The sequence below is a fragment of the Macrosteles quadrilineatus genome, unplaced genomic scaffold (genome assembly GCF_028750875.1).
Source record: "Macrosteles quadrilineatus isolate MER2022 unplaced genomic scaffold, UCM_ALF_1.0 Scaffold_4__1_contigs__length_99947679, whole genome shotgun sequence".
Classification (NCBI taxonomy): domain Eukaryota; kingdom Metazoa; phylum Arthropoda; class Insecta; order Hemiptera; family Cicadellidae; genus Macrosteles; species Macrosteles quadrilineatus.
Window position 1 is genome coordinate 90474751 of NW_026542597.1, and position 27491 is coordinate 90502241.

The 27491-nt window shown below is 31.9% G+C and overlaps 1 protein-coding gene across 1 annotated transcript in view; it reads right to left on the reverse strand.

Annotated features, from left to right (window-relative positions):
- Window positions 1-27491, reverse strand: part of LOC128991581 (alpha-mannosidase 2) — a 221121-nt gene that overhangs the window by 57053 nt on the left and 136577 nt on the right. The window contains exon 3 of the mRNA XM_054414595.1: window positions 6453-6507. The gene's annotated coding sequence lies outside the window, so the exon portion shown is untranslated. The remainder of the gene's footprint in view (window positions 1-6452; window positions 6508-27491) is intronic.

Consider the following 27491-nt stretch of genomic DNA (forward strand, 5'->3'; position numbering starts at 1 on the left):
GAATACAGTGCGGGAAGACCACGATGGATGCAAATGTATTACTTAGGTTACATTTATACAATGAATGCCATTCGTAATGATTGCATGGAATGTGGTTAATAATGTATAAGAATTACGGTTTATAGCACGATTACCTAATTGTACACTCCCAGATCTCTGTGGATTTTAAACATTAATATTTATGTAGTGTTGTTACTGAGGGCATATAGGCAAGCGGCTTGTTAGAAGTTAGAACGCAGCACCTCTGTACAGAGGGCGTCGGTTCAATCCTTGTCCATCACGAGTGGCAAAGCAATTATGCAGGACAATTAATGGTTCGGATCCCACCTTGACTGGGAGAACCTAACTTATCCTAAAATCCAAAAAGGTTAGGTCTCTAAGGCAAAGAGTAATATTTCTGTCATGTAACTCGATCTACTAGATAACCATCAAAAATTCACATGGTTATTTTTTAAGTCTTAACCACTTAGTTAAAACAATCAATAACTTTTTCCTTTCACAAAAGCATAACAAAAATAAAATACCCCCGCCGCAGCAAACCTGCAGACTAAGCGAATTTCCATTTGACTGATTGGATTTACACTGAAATGTCTACTTAAAAATATAACATTTATTCCCTATTTAAATATAATTATTTTAACAAGTACTTAGGTTTGTACTTAGGTTTGCTGCATCAGGGAGGGTAAAACTGTTTTTTTTTTGGAAAATTTTAATAGTTAGTAAGAAATAAAAACATTTTCCAAATTTGATCAAAATATGTTCATAAACAAGCAAACTACAACAGTTTACTTATTCTCCATAAGAATAACATGGGAATTTTAAATTTACTATTTTTTGGAATTTTCTCCGTAACCATTAGGCGCATAATAACGCTTCAATATACTAAATTATTTGTTTTTTTAAGCTCTACAAAATGGTTTGGAAAGAAATTGCTAAATTTTATGTTTTTTGGGTCAAAAATGGGAAAAACCTATTTTTACCCCATAAAACCCCCCGTAAACCCCCGTTCCCATGGTCCGATCATGCTGGATCGCGAACTCGTTCGAATAAACGTAGGTTTACACGTTTGTACCAAATTTCATCAAAATCGGATCATTTTTGCTCGAGTTATCGTGCTGACGGACACATATATATATATATATATAAATATATAAATATATAAATATATATATATATATATATATATGAATTTGAACGGATGGTGTTTTTGGCCTCTAGGGACCTCAAAACGAAAAAAAAATCGGTCCCGCGTCCAGGTCTTACCATGAGTACTACGGTAATAGCTTATTCCCTATATGGGAAATTCGCTAAAAACAATAAGAGATTACTTAAAAAACATAAAAAGACGAAAAACCCCTCAACTCCCACATTAACTTCGAAGTAAGACTGATAAACTGATATACTGATTGAATATTATTTCGTTTGTAATTTAACTTTAATTTCATATTCACGATCCAAATCAGCTAAATATACTTAACTGCCCCGAAATAATTTATTCGGATGGGATGCAAAGTTGTCAAAATTAATTTTCTACCGATATAAATATGACACGTTCAGTAATTGACACGATTTACATTTAAAACACGATTCTTGTTTTAGCTTACGCGAACTTGTTGTAATTGTTAACGTCAACACGGCTAATTATATTTCTTTATTTGAAAAACGAATAATTCCAGGCTTGCGGTATTTACATGCTCTCTAATTAGATATAAAAACAGAATTTGTGCATTTTATGTCATTTGCAGGTTTTCATTCGTTAACATAAACAATTATGTCATTTGTGATTTTTTGTTGTGTATTTATTGAGTTTAAATGTGTTTTTTTTTTTAGTTCACCACCTATTAAAGTTTTGTAGTAATTACAATATGCGTTTATATAATTGAAATTTGTTTATAGTATGAACGCGACCATTAGTATCACAGAAACTGTTATTTTTAGAAAAACATAAATCGAGAACTTAAACTGTTTTTAAGTTATTGAAAAATATGAATTCCACTTTTCCAAATAGCTGCTACTTCCAAAAATATGGCGGTTATATCTGATAAAATACCGTATATTTTATAATAATTTTAGAAAATGTGATTTTAAAAGTTTTTATTCTTGACGTTTTCCAATAAAAATACTCGTTAAGGAGTTACAACATGTTAAACCTCAGGAAAAGTTGGTTAATTTTTACATTCTGTGCCAAGTAGCTCCTAAATGAGTTAGTTTGGTGAGTGAATAACAAGTCATAAAATTGAGTACATTTTACTTAAAAATATTAAACCAGTCTTAAAGTTCTTGAAGTTTACATTTAAAAATATTAAATTTTATAAAATAACACACCCTATGTTATTTTACATTCGTATTGATAATACATCATAATCACTCTCGACTTAAGATTACGCGTAAAACCATGAACTATAATCACAATTTAAGTAAGCTAGTTTTAATCTATTTTGCTATTTTACAAATTGAAACACTAACAACTTTAATTACTTCGAAGCAAGATTTCAATTACAAACTTCTGTTGGAGTAATCGTCATGTTTTGAATAATTTAAAAATCTGTTTATGCTAATGAAGTTACTGTCATCTAGCTGAGCTAGCTTGTTAATTGTACTGTTTTTGTTACATTAATTATGCACTGTAAATTCATTTATTATAAGATAAAAAATATCGTAAACATTTTTATTTCGATTGATAAGCTTATTTAAACAAAATGAAAGGAATTATTTCCTTATATACAAATTACGTAAAAATATATCAAATATTAGGTTATACAAACAGTTATAGTGCTTGCCTTATGGTTGAAGGTCGCTGGTTCGATTCAAAAGTATTTTTAGTCCCAGAATCCATTTTTTATTAGTTTTACAATTAATTACCTGACACAAATGTCCCCAATAGTCTAGCCGTCCCGTACAAAAAACTAATAATGGCTTAGAAACACAAACAAAAATATAATAAAAGTCAATTTTTGAGTTCTTAGATAAGATTTATCATAAAAAAACATTTAAGTTTGATGGAAATGATCAGAAGTGCTTCTACCACAAGGATGCTTCGATTTACATTCATTAAATTGTTAATCCGCCTTTGAAGCCAGGCGTCATGAATTTATGAATAAGTTGATTTAATCTTGAAACCACAGAGAAACCGACTGTTTTACATTTTTGAATTTACTTGTTATGCGATACAAGTACGAAATACATTTATCGTTGAGTTTAGTTTTATGGTATCACTTCATAAGTAGTACCTCAGAGTAATAACTATAACGAAACGAGATATAACGTAGGTAAGCTTCGAAATGTCAACGTATTTAAGTTTTATAAATTAATATTTGTAAAATATATTATGGTTTCAGTAAAATTTTCTATTTAAACGAATACACTATTTTACACCCTTGTAAAACTTTCCTTTCCAAAATTTTCATTTAAAATAAATGGATGCCATGTTAAATAGTGTTTACTTTTAATACGAGTCCTGATGAGTATACCTTTTCTCTATTTTAATATAACTATCCCCCTCTCTCTTTTCACCATTACCATAGATAAAAGGAGTCTACTTCTTTTAATCTATGCCATCACCCACTGAAATAAAAACAGTCTGCCACCAAGATTCGTGAAATGTATGGACATGTATTAATGCACAATAAATATAGCTGGTAAAATAAATTTAATTTATGAATGCTCACGAAAACCCTGTATTATTCTGTTCACAGATACGTTTGACAAATAATTGAATTACAGGACATCAAGAAATTGCCTTTTTATGACACGTTATTAACATATAATCAGGCTGTAGCTATTGCAAGATAAAGTTCTCGTCTGATGCAGATACTATAGCAATACAGTACTACCTCAATTCGATTGTACGGAATATGTCAGCAATTACAATATGTTAGGTGGAAGAATATTTAAAGTTGTAGTCGATCTATATTACAAGTTTTACATTATATAACCAAATATATTCTGATATAAAATAACTATGTATCAAATCCAAACCAGTTTTATCCATACGAAGTTTATAAAACATTACAGTAAAAATATATATTTTTAGTGTACAGAAACTCAAAGGAGGTCACAAGAACTCACCTTTGCCAGCAGATGAATGTTATTTGCGACTGGGGATCGTCCCTGGTCTAGGTTTTATACTGATCATATTTCCTACTTACGCCACAAACAATGTTATTTGCCACACCATCGTTGTCGACTTTTTATTTCTTTACAGAACAAACATATAAAACACAAAGATGTCATATTTTAATGTTTGCCTAACCTATTTCCCGCTAAGAACATTAGTGTACCATCTAAAAAGCTAATGATTGTATCTAAAATCATACATTGTAGTACATTGTATTGTAGGTGGGTAGATAGTGTATGATTCCAGGATTGCGAGGTTCTATTCCCGCCAATCACAAATGACATTAAGGTAAATTCTATTTTCTCAGCTCAGCCATAGTAGCACACTTTACTAGGTAAAGCTGCATAACAAAAAAATATCCCCACCTCACCAGACCTGCATACCAAGCTAATTTTATATAGTATACTTCGATTTTAACAACAATAATTCCACAAAAAATATATTTTCCCCATTTCATTAGATTTAACAAGTGCTTAGGTTTGCTGCTATGGGAAAGTAGGTGTTTAACCAAACGTTTTAGTATAGAATGAAATGAATAAATTTAATCAACCTATATATAAACAAGTAAACCATAGCGGTTTTCCTTTTATATATAGGAATTAAAGTGTTATATTTTTGTGCTATGTTCAATATACCTATAAAAAAATAATAATAATAAAAAAAACTGTAAAAAGCTAAGCTTGGATTTTTTGCCTTATTCGTTATGGTAACCTACTGTAAAAGTAGGCTACTACACTAATAACTGAAAGTCATAATTCCATAAGTCGTTATTTGGTCAGATTCGCATTAATATAAACGAGATTTTTTAAAAATCGACGATGATTAAAATTACTTATTTCAAAACAAAAGTAAACTGTAGGTTTGATATTGAAGCCTTGTCCAGTAAACAGAAGCCATACAGATTACTGCAGCCTTGCTGGGATTTACATAGGACGAGGGATAATCTAATCTGTAACTGTAGCCTTGTGATACTGACAGTAACAGTTTTGTTTCACAGCTACTTTTAACTATGTAGCTATTAACAGCTGATCTTCGTCTGCTAAACACATTGTCAAATAGCAGTGCACAATTTAATCAACTCATGTAATATAGTCCGGGTACAAAAATATAGACAGTCAGTCGTGCTCCTGTTACCATAGGTTCTGGTGCACACCGCTGAGAGCGCCATGTAGTTACGGCGTACGCTCTACGTAACTACGCGGCGCTCCTGGCGGTGTGCGCCAGAACCTATGGTAACCATGGTAACCGCAGCACGGCTGACGGTCTATATTTAATTATTTTTGTCTATGGTATTGTATTACTCAACAAACGAAAATTAAGCATGTGTATTAGTTTTACGCATATTTTGTGTTTTTAATACAGAACACATAATTTTATTACTCATCAATGGAGCTATATAGTTATGCATTACTATCTCAGTGGCTAGTGGCTGATCTTCTCAATTATCCTACAACCACAGTAACCTATCGTTTGCACAAGTCACTTAACATTAACATTACTTCATTGGCAATTAGGTTAACGTAATAAGTAATGATTTTAGCAGAACATATAAATATAGTTTTAATATACCCCATTCCATCTACCTTCTCTATACATATAAATACATGTTGGTTTTCTATTTGAGATATCATATGTCCAATACGACAGCCTGTGCTGTTTAGTGAACATCCTTTTTTTACAGTACAAATCAAGACCTTTTTATTTCCTATTATTTATTCTTATTATTATTATTTTTATTTCGTATTAAGCTTGACTCTTCTAAGTTGCTTATTACACCATAGTATTTCTTATATTAGATGGGCCAATTTTTAAACAGATTATTTTATAGACAAATTATGACGGATACGTGTTTAATATTAAATGTATAAAAGGTCGGTTAAAAAAAAGCAATATAGGCACTCTTAAACTCGATTTCCTAAAATTTAATTTTGAATTGTAAGGAAATTTGAAAATGAGAAGAAAATGAGAGCAAACAATGAATATACAATATTTTAACACCGGATTGCACTTAATTTAACTCTATAAATGTCGTGTTCCATTACCTAAGGTTGTATTATTGTTTCATTAACATAATTGTACAATGTTTGCAGTAGCACACGTAACATGTATGTTTTTTACATAACCGTCATGAAAAGTATTTAAACAATTGCATTACAATGGTTTTAACATTAAAACCTTCAGGCGACACAGAAATTAGGATAAACAGTGAAGTGAACATTTGTGTACTGGTGTGGACTTAACGTACGCCATTTTATAACAATCTACGTATAAATTAAATCACTATAAATTATAATATAAAAAATACTGGTGTTAGTAATTAAATATATTATGTTACCTGATCAGTAAAGAGGTGAGTTATCCTCAAAGATATTTGTCTCTGAAGGGTAAATCTGAAACAAAAGTAGTCGATTAAATAAGCTGCGATAAACATAATCTGTCCCAACCATATTTGATTTACACAACCGATTTTTACATAATTGTGAATTGAACGGAGACAAAACTAATCCCAAACAATTCCGATTTTAATATAACATTACGTGTTAGTTATTCTAAAACACGAAGATATAAATAGTGAATACAAATATTAGTATTCTATGGAGACAGTAAAATAAAACTCATCTCTTTAAATTGCAAAACAAAGAGCTCACGCTGACAGCATTCGTCTGTTGACTTATAATTAGAACTGTTTGTTTAACTTGGTTTGTTCATTTGATATCGTAACAGCAATGAATTGTTAACATTCATCAATACTATCATAATTTATGATTGGCTAGGTACAAACAGTAGGCTACGCGAAAGGAATATATATGAGTTTGAGCAGAAGTTTAAAGATCTTTAAGTAAATGTAAGATGCGAAATACATACCTGAGGAAAAAAATGCTTACAAATTTCTATTAGGTTTACGCTATTCAGTGTTTAAACCAAACAAATTATAGCTCAGGAAGATTACACTTCGACACAAGCTCTATAAAAATTCACTTCAGGACCCAACGATTATAGCTCAAAGAAAAATATAAATAATAGGTCCATCACATTTTTCAAACCTGCTAAAACAATAGTTAGGTTTACGCTTAGAAGGATACATCAACGAACAAGCAATCTACAGTAATACATTTTCCCCAATCGAAATAATCATCATGGGAGACAATAAACTAAGATTAAAAATTTTTTTGTAGCAGGAATAGTGAAGTAAAAATTTGTATAAATAGGGAATATATTATTTATAATAACTTGTTTGATTTTACCCTGTTTTAATAGTAAATAAATTATTTTTAAGAAATTATTTCAAATGCCAAATTGTAAAAAAACGTTTTTAAAGGCAGAACCTTCCTCAACTCTTAACCAAACCATCCATGGTTGACTCGAACTTGTTCAAAATGTTTTTCAATTGCATTTTTGTTCAAAAGCTTTAGTTTTAGTTTAATTTATCGTACTTATTGATGACAAGTACAACAGTATAAAAATAATTGTAGCCAAAAAAAACCACTAACACTTTTAAAAATCCGTATCTTTTCATGTTGCATGATGTTTTTTTAACGCACAATATTACGGCACAAAATGCAGAACCGGTAAAAAAATGTTTTTGTTTGACTTCACTGATGCATTTTCAATACAGCACCGTAGTCCCCGCCCTGGGATAAGGCTGAACCTTATTTATAGCGTTATCTCTAAGTGAGCTTGGCAGCTTGGCGTTCTTGACAGAATGATGATTTCTACAACATTGTAGTACAGTAATTGATAAATCAAAGTTATACATGAATTGCTTGCAATAAATTTCTATAATAATATATTTACTTTATACGACTTTTAGGCTGAAGTATCTTTAATTTTTATAAGGAGAAATAAACAAACAAAGTAGTTAGAGCTCCATTCAAAACAAACTTACCATTCAGGTAATTTAAACATTCCATCCAACAAAACTAGATATATCTAGCTTAACCATAGGCCATGCTAGCAAGCAATCTTTCAAATTAAACATTGCTATGTACTAAACAATGTTTTCCATCTGTTCAATAATTGAATTTGTAAACGCAATCATTTTGAACACTTGGTTTAAACTTTTGTTAAACACAAACGTAAACAATAAAAATGCAAATATGTATACTGGAGCTACGAGTACTTTAGTTTGTGGTAGGATACAAAGACCAAGATACAATTAATTAATCTTTACAAGAAATCTTGTTAAAACCTCCCTAGTTTTAACAATAAAACATATTTCCGTGCAGTAACTTTTGATAGTTAATTCTCTCGCGATCTAGCAGTATACTACCTCACTCCTTTATTTTACATCTTAACTTGTAATTGGTACTGTAAAATTATCATCACACACGCTGCTAAAAAGTATTCTTATAGTCCTTAAGACAAACCTCCGTTAAGACACAGAAAAAAATGTGGCATAACTCCGAAATTATGGTGAGTCACTGCTCCGAAAGAATTTGCACGACCAGTCACTGTTCCGAAAATAGGTTTCGGAGTAGTGCCTGGATCTCAAAATCATTGATCTGAAGAACATTGAGATTGAAAATGACACTACTTACAGTAATAAATACCAAATCAGGCCCTCTAGTACTCACAACCTGAAAGAAAGCTTAAGGCCGATTCTCAATTACCACGATCATTTATTATGTAGGATAAACACCGTAATGGAAAAGGGAGAGATTCCCTAGGGACTCGGGAGGGACTCTGACCATCTATTATGGATTGTGTTGACGTAAGTCCACATGGTTTGTACAAGAGCGTTTTCGAACTTATGAAAGTATTCTAAGGCTGACAAGTAATAACACAGTGTTTCATGGGCAAATTACTAGGTTAGACTGTGTATAAGGTATTATGTGATGAGTTTTGTTAGAAGTATAAGTAACATCATTATACAAGCATGGCTTTTCAGTTTTTAAATTTCTATTCATTACAGTTATCATCATTATTATTAATTTCAAAATCGCAAAACAGAGCCACGCAAGCATTCGCAAAACCCTATAGGATGGAGTTAGATGACGGTGGATTTATGAAAATGAGATTCTTATTTAGCAAGTGCTGCTTTAAAAATATCAACGACCAGTTTCTAACGTTTAAAACTCTACGGACTTTTTTAGAATCGAAAAGATAATTTTTGGACTGATCAGCGGGATCAAAATTATTATTTACCATTTTTTTGTTATTTTTTTTAAAGAGGTTGGCGACCTCTTTTAACCTTGCATTTGCCCGTCCACATAGACCCCATGCGTGGATCGTTTACAGCAAAGCAAGGAGTGAGCCAGTACAGTACAAAGGTGAACTGTACTGATAAAATGTTATCGGCAGTGACCAGGATCCGAACCCACGACATCGCTACCTTGGGCCCGAAGTCCGCGACGATACCGACTGAGCCACCGACTCACTAGACTCATTAAAAATAAGAGTTGTAATCATTTTTCTTACTTACAAGATAGTTTTAAACTTTTAAAACTTTCACTTCCCTTGATATATTTGTGTATTTCTTTCTAGTAATGTATTTTTGTGATTGCAAGCTTTTTAAAAATATTTTTCCTTCTATACCTTCCTATTATATAGAATATAGTATCAAACACAGAAAGAACTAGATGTTGTAGGATGAAAAATACACAAAAGAGAATGAATATGGAGAAGTAAACAGTATTTTAAGACAAAAATTATAAGTTTGTAAAAGTTTTAACACATAACGTTTGTTCTCACCAACAATAAGGAAGAGTTTACTGTGTTAATAAATAGGGCGGTAAGAAGTGATTCTTTAAAAGAATAAAAATAAGAACACTGAAAGCTTTAAATTACTTCAACAAATGATTCATTAAAAACTTTTGACGTAGTAATTATTCTGTCTAGCTTAATTTAAAACGGATTATGCAAATTATTCATCTACTTCGTTAATTTTGTGCAGTCTAAGTAAGTCAGTACAGTCTTCGTTAATTTTGTCTACTTTAATTAGTAAGTTGAGTGAATATTGTAGTGGGAGTATATTTAGTTTATTTTCATCACTACATTCCACTTAGGCGATAGTTCTACTTGGGAGAGTCTTTACACTGCAGTGGTTACGAATAAAGCATCGGTATCTCGATAATGATCACGACTGATGACGTCATCTGCTGCATTTTGTTAATGACTACACTGAGCAGTGGATTGGTGAGAATCGACCAAAACTGCTGGTGGCTAAAAGTGAATGCCTAATGAATTGCTGGTGACTTAAAGGAGATCCATAAACAAATGTTCATGGTCAAAAGTGGCCCTCTAACAATATTCTGTTGACATAGCAGACCCCTAAAAATCTTGGCGACTAAAAGCTGATACCTAAAACTGATATTGGCTAAAAATAGATTCTTAACTATGGGGATTAAAAGTAGATCACTGAAAAAAATGATAGCGACTAAAAGTGGATCCCTAGTAAACTGCTTATGACCAAAAGCAGATCACTAAGAAACTGAATGACTAACAATAGTTCGCAAAACACTGCTGATCTCTAAAAGTATATCTTAGTAAACTGCTTGTGGCTAAAACTAGATTCCTTAAAAGCATATAGTGACAAATATTAGAGTCCTAAAAACTGCTGGTGACTAACATTAGATTTAAATAACTGCTTAGGCTATGACTAAAAGTAGACCCAAATAACTGCTTATGACTAAAAGTAGACCCCAAATAACTGCTTATGACTAAAAGTAGACCCCAAATAACTGCTTATGACTAAAAGTAGACCCCAAATAACTGCTTATGACTAAAAGTAGACCCCAAATAACTGCTTATGACTAAAAGTAGACCCTAAATAACTGTTTATGACTGAAAGTAGACCCCAAATGACAGCTGATGATTGAAAGGAGATCCCTAAAAACCGCTGGTGAGTAAAAGTAGATAAAAAAACTGCTGTTAACTTAAAGTAGACCCTATTATACTGATTGTAACCAAAAGCAGATCCCTAAAAATAGTTATTATTTCAGAGTAGGGACAAGTTGTTGGGTACGTTTTCTGGTTCCCTCCCACCTTATAATCTTAATTGACACAATCTATAGTTATAGCTCACCCAACGTTAACATGTTTGGACACAAGACTAATATTCAGCAGAGAGAGTCCGGTTTATATAGTTTGAGGTACGTAGTGAGATTACAAGTAGACTTGGTCGTAAATACGAAGCAGTTACAGCACTGAAGTGGTGTTCCGACAAGGTTTGAAACTGCAGTATGATGGTAACTTTGAGTTTTTTGTCCATAACATAACTACAGCTGTGCATCAAACATCTAGCCTAATAGAAATGAGTTAAATTTAAACATGCAAGAAAAGTTATATAGATGCATGTTTCAAAACCAAATCATAGACAGTATAATAATTTAAGTTGATTTATTAATGTCGTTCTTGGATTTTAGTGATTTCTTAAACAGTAAAAAGTAAAAAAAAAATTACATTTAAATAAAATAAATAATTGTATATTTATCTTTTGGACGTTAAGGGGTTGACATGCACGTTTTATAATACAAACACGTATAAATTTGATTGGCTGAAACTGGTAAAAAATTGTCAAGTTTCCGAGTGGCAACGATAAGAAAAAGAACAAAAATAGTATTTTATTGAATTGAACTTATTAAGCTAGATGTAGATGGACATGCCGAACATAATAATGCATCTACAACATGTAGACCTAAACTTAAAGAGTTTGCGTATTTTAAAACAAAAAAATACATTGATTAATTGACTATTGCTGAGACCCTATATTCATAATAGACCGTTGATGTGTTAAGAATCGATAAACTGTGTACATGAGCACGATTAATTCTAAAGAATAGAAATGAAATTAGCAAAATATATTAACTGTTTCATATATTTTTTAAATAAAACAATATAACTTAAATTTTAGTTGAAACAATTACATAAAAACGTAATTAATCCTAAACAAATAAAAAGAAGCGTATTTATAATTTTAACTGAAATTCGCAATAAAAATCTAAATAAATATCCAGACACAAAAGGGAAGTTCAGTTTGATATTTAATATCGAGAACGCTGCGGTCTACTAGTAGCCCAAGGCAAGGATAAGTTGAGGATTAACTTTAAACAACCAACAACCATCAAACATCACTGGCGATGTGACTAACTCAAACTGAATATTTCTATCTGAAGTTGTCTCGGAAATGAACTTCTTTTAGTTTAGAAACTACAATTTTCTTTTATATTTTGTGGCTTGGAACAAAATATGGGAGAGGTTTTGGTGCAAGTATACATCTCATACTAAATTACATGGTGAAGCTGACTTAAGTTAGTGTAGTGTTGGTAACAATGATGCTACAATACATTTTAACAATTTAAGAATAGATCAGTGCCTTTTTGATATTGAAATTCATAAAAGATATTTGTTTTTACCCAATACAAAGGGCCAATAAATTCTCAAAGTTAAAAAAGTTCACGATCTTTGTTCGGGATACACCCTGATCCTAAGAATAAATTAATACATTTATAACCCAAAGACACTTTTTCAAGTATCTTTGCAATATAGTCCATGTGTTTATATATATATATATATTTAAAAGAAATTCTTATTGTTTTTTTCCCTACAACAAACAAACACAAAAATACATTTACACAAGAAAAAAAAAACAATAACCACCTTAGGTTTAAAACGTGTGTCGGAGAATTTATACACTTTCTTAAGTTCTAAAATATCATAGAGGCGGTTTTGTCCGGTCACTTATATCACTTGGTTATAATATACAGTGAGTGTGAGTTCTACACAGTGATTTTCTTCAGCACAGAGTAAAAAACGATACACTTACAAACAAAAAATATACTAAAAATGATATTAAGAAATAAATGCATGTTAAGGATCTAAAAGTGATCTAAGATAAGTTTACATATTTCCCCGTAAATCAGCATTAACCAAATATTTTTATAATTTGAGAAAGAAAAAAATAACAATGTCACTACTAACAATTTTATTTTCCCGTAAAAAAGAGTTGTAAAACCAAGAATTAGTTACATGGATCCCGGTCGTTAGCTGGGACAAGCGCTTTTATAGTGACGATATTTCTTACTTTTTGTGAAAATCCAACGTGGCATCGCGTTGCGAACTCTTCATTTCACAGCGTTAGAAGACACAAAATATCAACTAAATATATGCAAGGGTATTTTGAAATTAAACCGACTACACTTAAATTGGGTTAGGGTACCACACCTAGGTTAAGTTATCTTCCCGTTATCTTATCCTAACCTAACCTAACCAAAGTACCTAAGTAAGCCTTGCTTGGCTGCAAGCACTATATTTTTATCAAGAAATAGTTCTATAACAGTATTATAGTCTTAAGGTAGTATTTTCCAAACAAGATATGGTTAAACGAATCAAGTCTCTTTAGAAAACGAAGAAAGGTCAAAAAGACATGAGTATAACGAACATCATTTTTCTTATAGTGTACCACTTTAAAATACATCTAATTTACAAATGAAAATACAGTATCTAGTCCACAATTTCCAGTCTTACTTTGCTACTTAAAAAAACAGATGGTAACGACCATTTCAACTAGTAGTCTGTTTTTTTTTGTCGAACTACCAAGGAAATACAAATTAATAAATAATGAAATTAACGTTTTCCCAGTATATTATACTCTAAAAAGCTACTTTATTTTTTTGACACATCCAGCAAAAAAGTACATGACGTCAAAATATCGTGATTATAAAACTCTGTATTTTCTTTACATCTATCATCGTAATTTCGAAAAAAAAATTAAAACGAAGGATACAATCTTATTTCACTTGAAAACAATTCAGCCACTGGTAGTTATGTTGTAAAATAACAAAATGCATAACTTGAAACAACACGCTTTAGGATTTTTTTGTTTTTTAAGCTATAAAAGAAAACATGTCCATACGAATGTTGACTCATAATTATAACTAACTGTTTGTTCTGGTGTGTTTGTATATTACGTTTTTCATGAAGAATAATGTTCATTCTTCGCATGTGAAATTAGTTGTTGACCTTTAATTAAGTGAGATAATATTTAGTAGGTAATGAGAAGTGACTGCGCTATGCTCATTAGTTATTAACTCTAATATAACAGTGGTGTTAGAGAAAAGGGCAGTCATGGATTATATACTCCATGGTATAATGCAAGGTTAAAAGAGGCCGCCAACCTCTTAAAAAAAATACCCCCGCTGCAGCAAACCTGCCGACTAAGCGAATTTCCATTTGTCTGAATTGATTTTCAGTTAATTATATTTTAATAACATTAGGTTTAACGAGTACCTAGGTTTGCTGCTACAAGGAAACTAATAAAGTGTGTTTTTGAGTAAAATATTGATAGCTTAGTACAAAATAAATAAATTTGCCAAGTTTGATCAAAATATATTCATAAACAAGCAAACTACAACATTTGACAATATTCTCCATAAGAATAACATGGGAATTTTATATTTACAATTTTTTTAATTTTCTCCGTTACTAATAATCGAACAAAAATACTTTTATATACTAAATTATTTGTTTTTTTAAGCTCTTTAAAAAGGTCTAAAGAGAAATTGGGAAATTTTGTGTTTCAAGGGTCAAAAGTGAGAAAAACCAATTTTTACCCCATAAAACCCCCCGTAAAGCCCCGTTCCCATGGTCCGATCGTGCTGGTTAGCGAACTCATTCAAGTTTATCCCGCTTTACACCTTTAAACCAAATTTCATCAAAATCGGACAAAAATTACTCAAGTTATCGCGTTCACGGACGTATATATATATAAGTCTATAGATATATATATACATATATAAAAATTTGAACGAATAGTGTTTTTGGCCTCTGGGGACATCAAAATGAAAAAGTAAATCGGTCCCGGGTCTAGGTCTTACCGTGCCACCTACGGTAATAGCTACTTCCCTATAGGGAAATTCGCTAAAACAAAAAAAATGGTAATAAAAGTAAAAACTGAGATTATAAGATTTTATCAATCAGAATTTAGTAAACATATTGACTGAAACAGAACTGTTTTTAAATGTAGTACATATTTTTCACCTTTTAATTTGCATGACAAAATTATTTGCCTTGGCGTTTGTAAGTAATTTAAATTTCTATTTGTCATGTATATTGGTTTTTACAAGCATTTTAAAAACATACTACTTGGTTCTAAAAAATAATCACTACAAAACAATATTTTTTACATGTACAAAAACACACTCTAAACATATTTCTCACAGTATTTTAATTTGATACTTTTCTTTTCATGATTTAAGCTTAAGGTTTTAATCAGTAGATGATTTATTGTGTTATATATTTATTCTAACATAAGTAAAAAGTGCAGAAGTAAAAAAAAGGTAAATCAATAACTGATAACGTTTTCTGATAAATTACCACAAAACCACATCCAGAGATTAACAAAATGAAAATACAACACAAGCGGAAAAGCGGAAAATCTTAAGAGAAAAACTGTTTAATATAAATAGGATGGATTAAATTACATTTTTTAAATAATTAAGATTTAACAAAAAATGTTTTTAATTTTTCCTTCAGCAATAGAACTAAGCAGCAAAACGTGGCATGAAACCCCCTAATAAGCTTAAGCTACCGAGATAGCAACCATATTGAAGAGCAACTCTACTCAAAAGTTTATAAGGATAAAGGAGTTCGTAATAAGTTCTTGAGAAAGGGTTTCATATTATTTCATTAGCATAAGAGTTCTGTATAAAACCAGATGATCAAAACTTTCTCTTTTGCGCTTAAAACTTTAACAAAAGAAGACCAGCTGATGTCCATGCCTTTTTGAACATGTATCTTTTTTAATAACTTCTTGATCAATATCCTACGTGTCATTAAATTAACTGAAAGTACAAAAATATGTCGAATAACACTTGTAATTACACTAAAGCCGTTTACTTACAAGACGGTACATATAAAAGATGGTAAGTGGTCATCAACTTCGATTGGGTCTGTTCAGGTTTGTGAATTTGTTTGAGCTCAAAATGTTGCATATAGGCAGTTTTTAATTAATACACTAAAAGTTTACATTGTATAAATAACTCAGTGCAGTTTGTAAGATTTAAAAAAACATTATTTAGCTACTGTATCAGTAAAAAAAAAAAAAAAACTAACAGCGGTAAATTTACTAATTTCCCAGAGAGAAACGTGAGAAATTATCTACAAACCTTACATCCACCAACTACAAACCTTACTCATAATCATGGGAAATATGACCTTCTTTGGATTTCTTTTTCAAAATTCTGTTTTATTGCAATTATTTGGAGAAAACATAATGAGGAATTAATTTTTGACGTAAACCACAGTCGGCAAAAGCAAATAAATGAGAAGAATTTAAAAAATATTAATTTCATTTACCTAAATTTTGGCATATCCGGTCCCCCGATTTTCTTACCGAACGCAGGTTAAATATCTAATTACTAATTACTAAAAAAAGAATTGTGTTTTCAAAATATAACAACCTGTTTGTAACACAATCAAATGTTTTAAGCTTAAAACTAATTATGATGCATATTTAACAAGAGTAAAAAATGGATTTGAAAATATATTTTATTAAATTCTTTTAGAGACTAAACTTATTTCACTCAAACTTACCGTGAAATGAAACTCTGGATGGATTATGAGCCCAATTTCATAACACCGGTATTCAAACAGGATTTCGGAATCCACTTAACTCTGAAATATTGAAAATATCGTTCCATCAAGGCACCTTAAACCTTTTAAATTTATAACTCGTCTCTAAAATTAAAAGTCGGCAAAATACAACTCCTGTAAGAAAGTTTTACAGCTTTTCCATTTGACGTGAAGAGTTAGTTATAAACAGAGAAAATGTTAGGATTTTTGTTATATTTCAACTATGAACCACATAGAATCATATGTATTTGTAAAATATACTGTGTTATCGAAATATCCAACTGGTTAGAAAATTGTAGATGAATAATTTTTAATGTTTCTAATTCGAAAGTCTTCGACAAAAGTAAAACGAATTTTTTTGAGAGTGATTTTTCGTGTGATGAATATCGCTTGATATATTTTCCATTTCCAATCATTATATTGGAACCCTTTTTGTTAACTCCTCATATTCACCTGAAATTGCTAGCAGATTTCAGATTTCAAAACGTCTTCAATTATCCCTAGGATGACAACAAAACGTATAGAATTCATTATTATAGCCCTTAAACTGTATGTTCAATAGTAAAAATTGGCTACAACTAGTCCATCTACTGGAATGACACATGCTTAACACCACGAATACCTTAAGTACCCATAGTGCCTTAAGATCGTTGTTATAATTTAAAGAGTGTTCTGAACCACAGGGTCAAAAATTTCACAAAATTCTAATATTTTTGTAATAAGCAGGATTTGACCTTTGACCCTTCAGATAGATGTCTAGCACTCAAACCACAACAAAAGCTCCCCCCCTCAACCAAGCTACCACAATTTAACCACTAGAACAGACATAATGTATAAACTCAAAATTCGATACTACTATTTATTAACAAATCACGCATTTTAACCATGAACAAAGCCAGCCAGGCATCATAAAACTGTTTATTCCATGATACATCATTTTAACACGCAGCGACTGGAGATTACACTATAGATCATATCTAAGTGTTAACCCATTAGTCAAATGACCACCAACAAACTCCGCCTTAACGTCATGTGACCTTACAGCAGTGTGCGTGTGTGAGTGGGTGTGTGTGTGTGTGTGTGCGTGTGTGTGTGTGTTTTGATTTTTTATGTTGACTGTAATGGAAATTTGCTCACAAAAACCTCATAAAAATAACGGTAAAACCGGATTTCAAAAACTGCTCAACCAAATTATATTAATATTTAGTTAAGTTTATAGGATTATTATACCTATTTCACAGGTGATGGTCTAATATAAATCTTAAGAACTGTCATCGAGATTCATTCAAGTTAGGGTCGATTTGTATCTTTTTAGAATTTTCCTAATAGTTCCTGTTCCTTATGAACGTCGTTTAAAGATATTTTTTCTTGAACATTTTAAAAAGTAACTAAAAAAATTATGTAGCTTATAAAACGTTCAGTCGGTTTATCGCTTCAACCACGTGTAACGTGAACAACTGTTGGAATTTGTCATTTAGACAAATTGCCACATATTTATCTTCTGGCATTTGACAAAAATTAATAGTTGCGATCAAATTGACGCCATATTCGAGTTGGCAGTTCAGTCACTGACTACAAGTTAACAAGTATTCTACTCACTGCTATAGTTTTTCTATTATTTAATTTATCTTACAAAACTACAAGTGATGTTGTGTAGGCCTATCTACGTGTTGCTGTTGGCAATCGTGTTGGTCGTGGTGACCGCGGATCCCGACCCGTCAGGGAAAACACTCAAAGACTTTCTGGACAAGACATACTTAGCAGATTTGAAAGACAAACAGATCAAAACCATTGCGAAAGAGATCGGGTTCATCAAAGGCTGGCCGCGGACCAACACCTTTGTTACATTCCTTCTGACAACATTTTGTGACAAATACCTGTTCAAATTGGTCATGAAAGATGACAAACTCTCTATTGACACACACAGTTGTAATAAGGTTCCAGCCTTTCTGAAATATTTCGCTGGCCCTCTCTACGAAAACGTGGAGGAGATCAACTTTGAAAAAAAGAGCGGCTACGCAGACTACATATATTCTAAAGAAGGCAACAAATTGATCCTCACCATCACGGAGACATACAGATACAATCTGAAGATAACTGCTGCTTTCTACGAGGCCAAAGTGGATATTGTTGTTAACTATACCAATGTTAAAGATACATCTAAGAACAGGGAGGTGACGAAGACATTCAAGAAGACAACAGGATGCTGAGGTCAGCCTACCACGAAGTGTCAAGGATTTTAAAAGAGGTTTCTAAGCAAAGTATTTTCTAACCAATAAAAATAGTTTGTTCAATGTTAGAGTCTTTTTTGTTCTACTTGTAAGATCACTCATCTGCTAGTGAATTAAATACTGTGTGGTTAAAATTATGATAGTTAGCTCTGCATAATTTATGCTAGACAGTTATAGGAGTACCGTATTTACTAGAAATTGAGGGTGTTGAATGGTTAATTGAACTTGAGTGTTTTTGTATAGTTTAATATAAAATCAAGCCCCCGAAATCTGGTGTATGTTGCGAATCGAATGCCCCAATCCGCCATAGTTTAACGCTGTTTTTGATGAACACAAAATAAGATTATTTTCCCCATGTAAATCCTTTGCAGTTCGATAAGTTCGATATTTACTGAATGGGAAAGATCAGGTTAAGTTGCGTGTTCATGCTTCGAAGACTCATTCAAATTATTTATCTACTAAATTTTGTGACTTTATTACTGCATCGTAGTTTAATATTTTTAGAAATTTCCTATTTCGATTAATTTTTTATATAGCCTATTTTAAATGGGAAAAAAACTAATAATTACAAGTCCAAAGTCTTAGAGAAATTAATTGCAATAACTCTCTTTATATTTTCCTTCACATGTATTAGTATCATGCGATATGGACTATACACATTTTTAACTTAGTTATCTGTTGCTCGAAATCGAGCAATATTTACAGATACCAAAAAATTATAAGGTCTAGTTAAATTATATTTTTATTTGCAATTATATTCGTCAGTGCTTCATATTTGCATTGAAATCCCGAAAGATATACCTAATTTGACTTAGCCTATTTCGTAAAGGTAAACTGTATTCAAAATATATACAAAATCATTGGTTATTTTGTGAATAAAGCTATTCTTTTATGGAGTTTTTAGTGGCATTGCGTATAGAGCTCACTATTCTGTATCGGCGCAAGAGCATTTCCAAATAAGATTTTTCCTGAATATCTAATAGAACTCATTTTGAAGTGGAAAACTTTCGCTATCAAATAAAATCCGAAATGAGCAAAGTGACAATGGACTAATATTGTAACATCACTGAGAAAACAGCTGTTCAGTGTATGCGTTGTGGGTGAGTAATATACTTTATCACAAGGGCCTAAGTGAGTCTTCTCCACCTGAGCTTAAGTTTTACTATCCAGGTCAGAAAATGAGCAAGGGGTGATAAGAAACTATATTTTTCGTCATATCACCATTGTTTGAGCAAACTATGTTACAAATAAATAGTTTTCATGTAAAGATAACCTTTTAAAACTACTTCTAGATTGTTTTCAATTTAATTTGCTAATGGACACAAGCAGCTGGTTAAGTGATTCGTTTCGTCTATTACGATTGGGTTGGTGTGCATTATACTGTCGAAATGTCGAACTATTTACGTCAACAATTAACTACAATCGATAAAACAATAGACGTATGTATAACTTCGATACATGCAATTGTTTACAGTTGGAATTTAAAACTGAGTTGACCATAGCTGAATTGTACTCCCTAGGGGCTAAAGCGACGTATACTTCCTATAGAGTAAAAATGCTACTTTAAACGCGCAACGCATGCATTAAAAATGGCTGCAGTAAAAAGTAATATAATTAGTTTTACAGTATCACAAGGACAAAACGGAATCAGCTGTTGTAAGATTTCCTCACTATAACCTAACCCCCACAAGGGAGTATGTTTACTATGCTTATAGTTTCATACATCAATTTTGCTGAAGAAAATAGTCCCCAATAATAAATAAGTGTGATATCGTATGGATTTTGCAATGTATTTGTGTTTATCATTTTGTGACATCGGTATTTCACTAAAATAAAATAAAATAAAATAAATCCATTTAATCAATACGAATGGACATGCCTCAATAATTTAAAATTTGTATTGAATGGCAAATACAATACTGAATAGAACATCTACTGGCGATGGATTTGTTCCCCAAGGACGCCAGGCACGAGCCCGGAATTGTTTTTTCAGGCTAGACCTAGGGGTTTCGGCATTATCACGTAGATAAAATCCATTGGTGATTTGGCGGGATTTGAACCCGGAACCTCTGGAACCGAAGTCCCGCGATCTAACCACTAGACCAGCTCGCTCCCTACTATCGATGGTAATGTTTTTCTAAACATCTTTCTGCAAACGGGAACATCAATCGAGGTTAATTGATCATTATTTGATATTAATTGATTAATTAATTGAGAGGGCTAGGAGCGTATAGTAGTTATAGTTATCGCCGTCAAACATGAAGGTTGCTTTTCTTATTTCATTTTTGGAGACGATAAGACACATCAGAAAATTCGAATTATTGCCCACCCCAGACAGTTGTTGTTTTATTGATAAACCCTACACATTCAGATATCTGATGGAAAGCCTTTAGTCTTCTAAGTAATCCCCTTCTAAGTAATCGAGAAGGTACCTCGAGGACCTTTTACCAAATTGCCAAGAGTTATCCTTCTGGTTACCTCCCGCTATCGCCGCGTCCCGCCACCTCCGTGTACCGCTACCTCCGAATTTCAGAGTCACCCCTATAATCCTCGGTTATTTCTTGCGTTAAGACTTTCCGTCCAAACCTAACCTAACCTAACTTAACTTAACTTAACCTAACCTAACCTAACCTGACCTAACCTAACCTAACCCACGGGTTAAATTTTCATTAAATCTTCCATCCACGGGGCATCGCAGCCGTGGATGCAATGACAGCTAACAACGCAGGCAGTGACGGGATTATTTAAGGGTCACTCAAGAATTCGGAGATGGCGGGACAGATTTGGGTTCGGAGATGGCGGAACGCGGAGATAGTGGGAGCACACGATCCTTCTAGCATCAGAGAGCTTTTCTCAATCAAATAGCAGGTGATCGGCTGTCTCCTCTGACCTACCGCTGTGTCTACAGATCTGTCCATCATCAAATAAGCCAATCCGTTGTAAATGTTTCCTGAATCACCCATGGCCAGTAATAATTCACACTGTTAATTTAATTTATCGCCTCCAGCCTCAAAAAGTCAGAGGCTGCCTAGAAAGTCTGTTTAGAAGGCATAAACAGAGCTTGCTAACCCTGGGGGAGTTTCAACCCAACGTTTCGGTGCTTTTCATTGGCCTGAAGGTCGCTATTTCAATGAAAAAATATTGAAAAAGCATGAAGTAAAGGTTGCTTTTTCGATCACGAGCGAGTAGAATATGGACCAAGATTTCATTTGTCATCGAGTTATGAATTAAAGTCCAGGGTTTGCTCCATCTTAAGAAGCGAAGAAGTGCGGGTATCTTTTGAAGAAGACTCCTTTCCATTTCTCACGCCTTTCGAAGACCGTCTCTTAAATTTTACTAGTTTATTAGTTGAGAGTTTTAAACTTGTTTTTCATGGCGTAAACCATGCCAGCTTTTCGAAACACTTGCGATCAATTAGTGTTTGCGTCAGCGAAATTATAAACCCATAACTCTGAGCCAACGAAATGATAAACCTAATACTCTGAAATTATAAGCTTATCTCTATGACATCTAACCAACCAATTGGACGGAATTTTTCTAAAAAGGCCAAAAAATACAGTTTTCCTATTTTAAAATTTTCTGCCATTTTGGAAAATGACAGAAATTTTTTTAACAATTGAATCAATATTTTTAAGTATTTTATAATCTTTACAGAACGTAGATGCAATTTTAAGAATTATTTCCTCTCATTTTCTCACTAAACTTTCTCGTTTGGAGCTAACGCCAAATAATGTTTTCATCGTTTTAACACGCTGCAACTCCTAAACGAGTAGGTTTCGAGAAAAAATGCAAAGTATAAAAACTTTTTAAAACTGCATTTACTTTAATTAAAAATCTTAAAATATAGGATCTTCCATAGGAAAAATCAAAGTTGGTGGCCATATTGGAAAAAAGGCGACGAAAATTATTTTTTCAACACGACAAATCTTACTAAAATATAAACTTCAAGGCAAGTGCAATTTAAAATGTTTATACATCCCTTATAACTTTCGAATATAACAGCTGGCACACTTAAATCAATCACCCTGTATACGTGTTAGTGGTAAATAAGATTAACATGAGCCGAATGAAAATATGTAAATGAAATCCAATCAGCTAGAACATTGATAGTGGATTGTTGGTATTAGAGGACGGTTTCTATGTGAAAACTAATTGAAAGCAATATGCAGGTCATGGGTACCTATGTTTTATCAGTAGGTATGACAAAGATTTTTCTGTCCGATATATTTCTTACAGTTGATATTTCACCAATGGCTGCAAATTAGTACAAAATGGCAACACGGTTACTGTAGGCAAAGAGAGAGTTTATGTGTTGAACATATGGCTTGGTAATACCGATCAGTGATGACACACTTTATGAACTCAAGGTTATACGTTTTAGTGAATGTTGAGGTTGTAACACTTTCCTCGTACATGTTAATACACACACACTAAATAGTTTTCAAATCCAAATAATTGTTTAACAATTTGATTGTTAGATAATGTATTATCGCTATTGTTATAAACACTATGGTTGGTGTTATGATATCTGTTTTAATTACATAAAAACGTAATACGATTCTGTTTATAAATTTTAAAAATGTGCCAAGGTACTACAGTTAATATGTATTTATGCTTGAATCAACTGAAATAGCCAAAACCAATTTAAGATTGTCCTCTTATTTAAAATTTTCGGCGTTCGTATTGCATGCTACCTTATGTTGTGTGTTTGTGTGTGTGGTGTAAGTAATACTGCAATAATGATTTGAAATTATTTGTAATTTCAAAACATTCATATATTCACGGAAACCCTAAAGATAGTTTACTCAAGATTTTTTCTCGCTTTTCCTTCTATTTAGTAACTACGGAACACACTAAAAGCGGTCAATTATCCTTTTACAGAATAAAATTTGCGGGAATGAAAAAATATCAAGATACTGGAAGAATTCTGGCATCAACTTTCACCGTTCATATTTAAATCCGGACGTTAAGTTAAATTAAGGGGTGTTGGCACGGTTAATAATGGCAATGTGATAAACAAATAATGTATTCCAAGATCAACTTTGAAAATACCTAACTAAACAAATAACTTAATTTTAATCCAGTTGTCGTATATTTAACAGTGTAAAAGGGATTACACAAATTATTATTCGGTTCTGGTGTAAGAGTTCTTGGACCTTACTTGTTAATTCACTACCACTAGTTTTCAGAGCAATAGATTAAGTAGTGAATTAAACTTTGGTTGGGTTAGGTTAGTATAGGGATTAGTATAGAGTTAGAAAATCCTAACCTAACCCAACCTAACCTAACTACATTCCTTTAGTGGTAGCTTAGACTAAGCAACACAAGTAGACTCCTCATCCCATTGTAAATTTTGAAGCTTGTTTTTTGCGTCTAGTTCATGTACGTCCACACTGATCGCTAGTGTAGACAACATTTTGTTTCTATTATTTTACGGTTATTTTCACGATTTGTGCTTTACTATTTGGTTATATAACTAGGAGACCAGTTATTGTTTATGATTATATCGTTTTATTAGGTTAAACGAGGTTTTAAATTACTGCAATAACAAGAAACAAATTGTAAACAAAACATAACCTCTATAGTTGGACGTACAGAACCAACAATGAAATTGACTTCAGCTGTTCCATTAGGATGACTAATCTACTAAGGGTGTATGTTTTGTATGTTTTATCTATGGTGGTAGTGAATCAACGGAAAAGGTATATTTTCCGAAAACATTAAAAATTTCGGTACTTTTCTGTTAAAGGGAACATTCATTATGATCGATGATTTTTAATCGATATATCGATAGTTTTGTTTCCCTTTACGATCCATTACAAATTGACAACTGATCTTGTTTAGGCTCAAATCTGGTCTATTATGGATTAAAACTGTTCTAAGCTAACCTAACATAACCAACCAAACTTGCTGTACCATTTTTGAAATTCCGTTTGATTACAGAAGAGGCATGTGGGGAATATTAACTTAAACGGAATTTTTAAATGTTACAGCAAGTTTGGTTAGTTTTGTTAGGTTGTTTTGGAACAGTTTCATTTCAATATTTTTTTATACTAAACTATATTTATTTATCGTAGTTGTCAGCTGATAGGGTTCGTTAGTATCGGTAGGCTATATCGATTGAAAATCATCGATAATAATGAATGTTCCCTTTAACAGGAAAGTACCCAAATTTCTAAACAATTCCTGTTGGTGTAAGAGTTAACAAAGTTCGAGATTTGAGTAAAAACACACATGAGCTTATAACCTACCAGAAATGTTACACTACAAAGGGTTTAAAATGTCAAAACTACACGCTATGAATAACAAAGCATTACAGCATGACGGCATTAACTGCAACGCAACCCTCCATGCCTTGGTTAATGCCACTCGACGTATTATGGGATTTCGTTTGTGTAATTGTTTACCGCCATGTAATTTTAAATCTCTCGTTGGTTGGACGGATTACTGTAATATTCTGTTACTAAAGTACTTGTACTCGTACTATACCGTAGAAGCATTTTGTGCAATGCCACTAATCGGGCTGTCACAATTAATTGTGATGAATTAATGATGATCAACAAAATGTTTGACGTTAGTAACAAGACCAGGGTTCAAACCATAAAATTATTTTGAATATTAGAGACGAAATATTCAGGCTTTTAGTTGTAAAATAAGGCAAACCTGTCTAGCTTAGCCTTATTCTACCCCATTTTTAAAACTAAAAACTGTGACATTTCAGCAATTACTACTCATTCGATCTATTTGAAATTTGTATAGTTTGATAGGGAATTAATGCTAAATAAAAGTGTTCTTGTAATGTTTTTATAAAACCAGCCAAACTTCAGTAATTTAAGTTTTATGATTTTAAATGGCCGCCATTTTGTTAATTTATCAGAACTATTACATAATTATTTTTTTAATTGCCTCTTGGAACAATAATTGTATTTTGCTAAGTTTGGTTTCCGTAGTTTGAATAATTCTTTAGATATAAATTGTTTAGTTTAATATACAAAATGGCGGCTAGCGGCTAAACAAATTTATTTTCGAACTATGTTTATTTTTATTTTTATTTTTTCTTTAGATTGATGAGTAGTATCAGCCCATGATGTATGTGACAGCTTCATGAACACCCTGTATAACGACGTTTTATAGATTTTAATAGACTAAATAAGCTTAAAGAGCTCAATTTATGTTATGAATACGTGATTTAAAGTTGTTCATTTCAAATAACAGGATACAATTAATGTTCGCATATCTTTTTCTCATTATTTCCAGGAAAGATAGGTGCAATTTAAAATTTGACAGTATGTTCACAGATATGTTTGAAACCATTGTACCAGTCTTCAATAATAGAAAGTAAATAGATTTCTTCGTATTTTGTTTCTATTTCGTATTTCTTTTGCCAAATCAATGTTAGCTATTTTTTAAGTTTTTTAAAAATGTGGTAATGTTACTATTATATTTGTATTTATAGTCCAATAGCAAGAGTTTAATGTATTATAAGCTATTACTAGAGTATTTCACGAACTATTTTACTCATTGTGCATGTCAATTGTTTAAAAATTAATACTACTCTTAAATATATGCCTACAGAAAATTAATCCAATATTTAAATAGAAGCCTTGTTCCACTACCTTGTTTTTTTTTTTAAGAAATAAGCCATGTAAATGACGAAAAACTCGTATCAACTGAAGAGATCTGTTACTTAAGAAGAGTTGAAGTTTTATCAAGTTTGTGCCAGAGTTCAGTATTATTTCATTAGCATAAATCCTTTGTTTATAAAGGACGAGGAAACTTTTTACTCAAGATGTAGTGAGTGCTTTTAACTCTGCAGTGTTAATAAATGTTTAGTCGTCCAGGATGATAACACCATTGAATATTGATATAAATCAAGCAACCAAATGCCCTTGCAATCGAATGATAACAATTAAACATAAGAGACGTAAAAATGTTTACACGATTTGTTTTAAAATAAATACTAAGCTAGATTTTCAAACAACTCTAGTTCCTCAACAAACGTTTGTTCTCAATTTTTGAATTTTTTTCCATATCAGAGAAGTCTTTAGAAATAAAATTCAAATTTGTAAATCTTATAACATGTTAAATTATTTAAGTGTGGTAGAAATAGTGAATAATGAAAGAAAACAAACAACAGCTGAAGGGACTGTAATAAAATGTTAGTGTCTTAAAAATTTACGTCTGGGAATTTTACTATTTTTATGCAGTTTTGAATTATATTTAAAAATTGCGAAGGATTTAAAACTTGAAAATCCTTAAGTGGCTCGAAAGCATAATTTTGGCTCAATAAATAAGAACCAAAACCATTTGGTTGTGTTTCTTTATTGTGTTTCGAGTTATATTACAGTTATTTACCTATTTTGGTTACATCGATAATTTTTTTTTACTTTTTTATGCTAAATCATTAAAATTATACATTGTTTAACAATATATTACACTACATTAAAGCGTGAGAGCATTACATCAACAAATGAAAAAGTACCCATTACAATTTGGAAAAAGTCTTGTTGAAAATAGCTTATAAAGTTATTTCTGGAGTACAAAAACGATCTGTGTTATTAATAGGTTAAAAG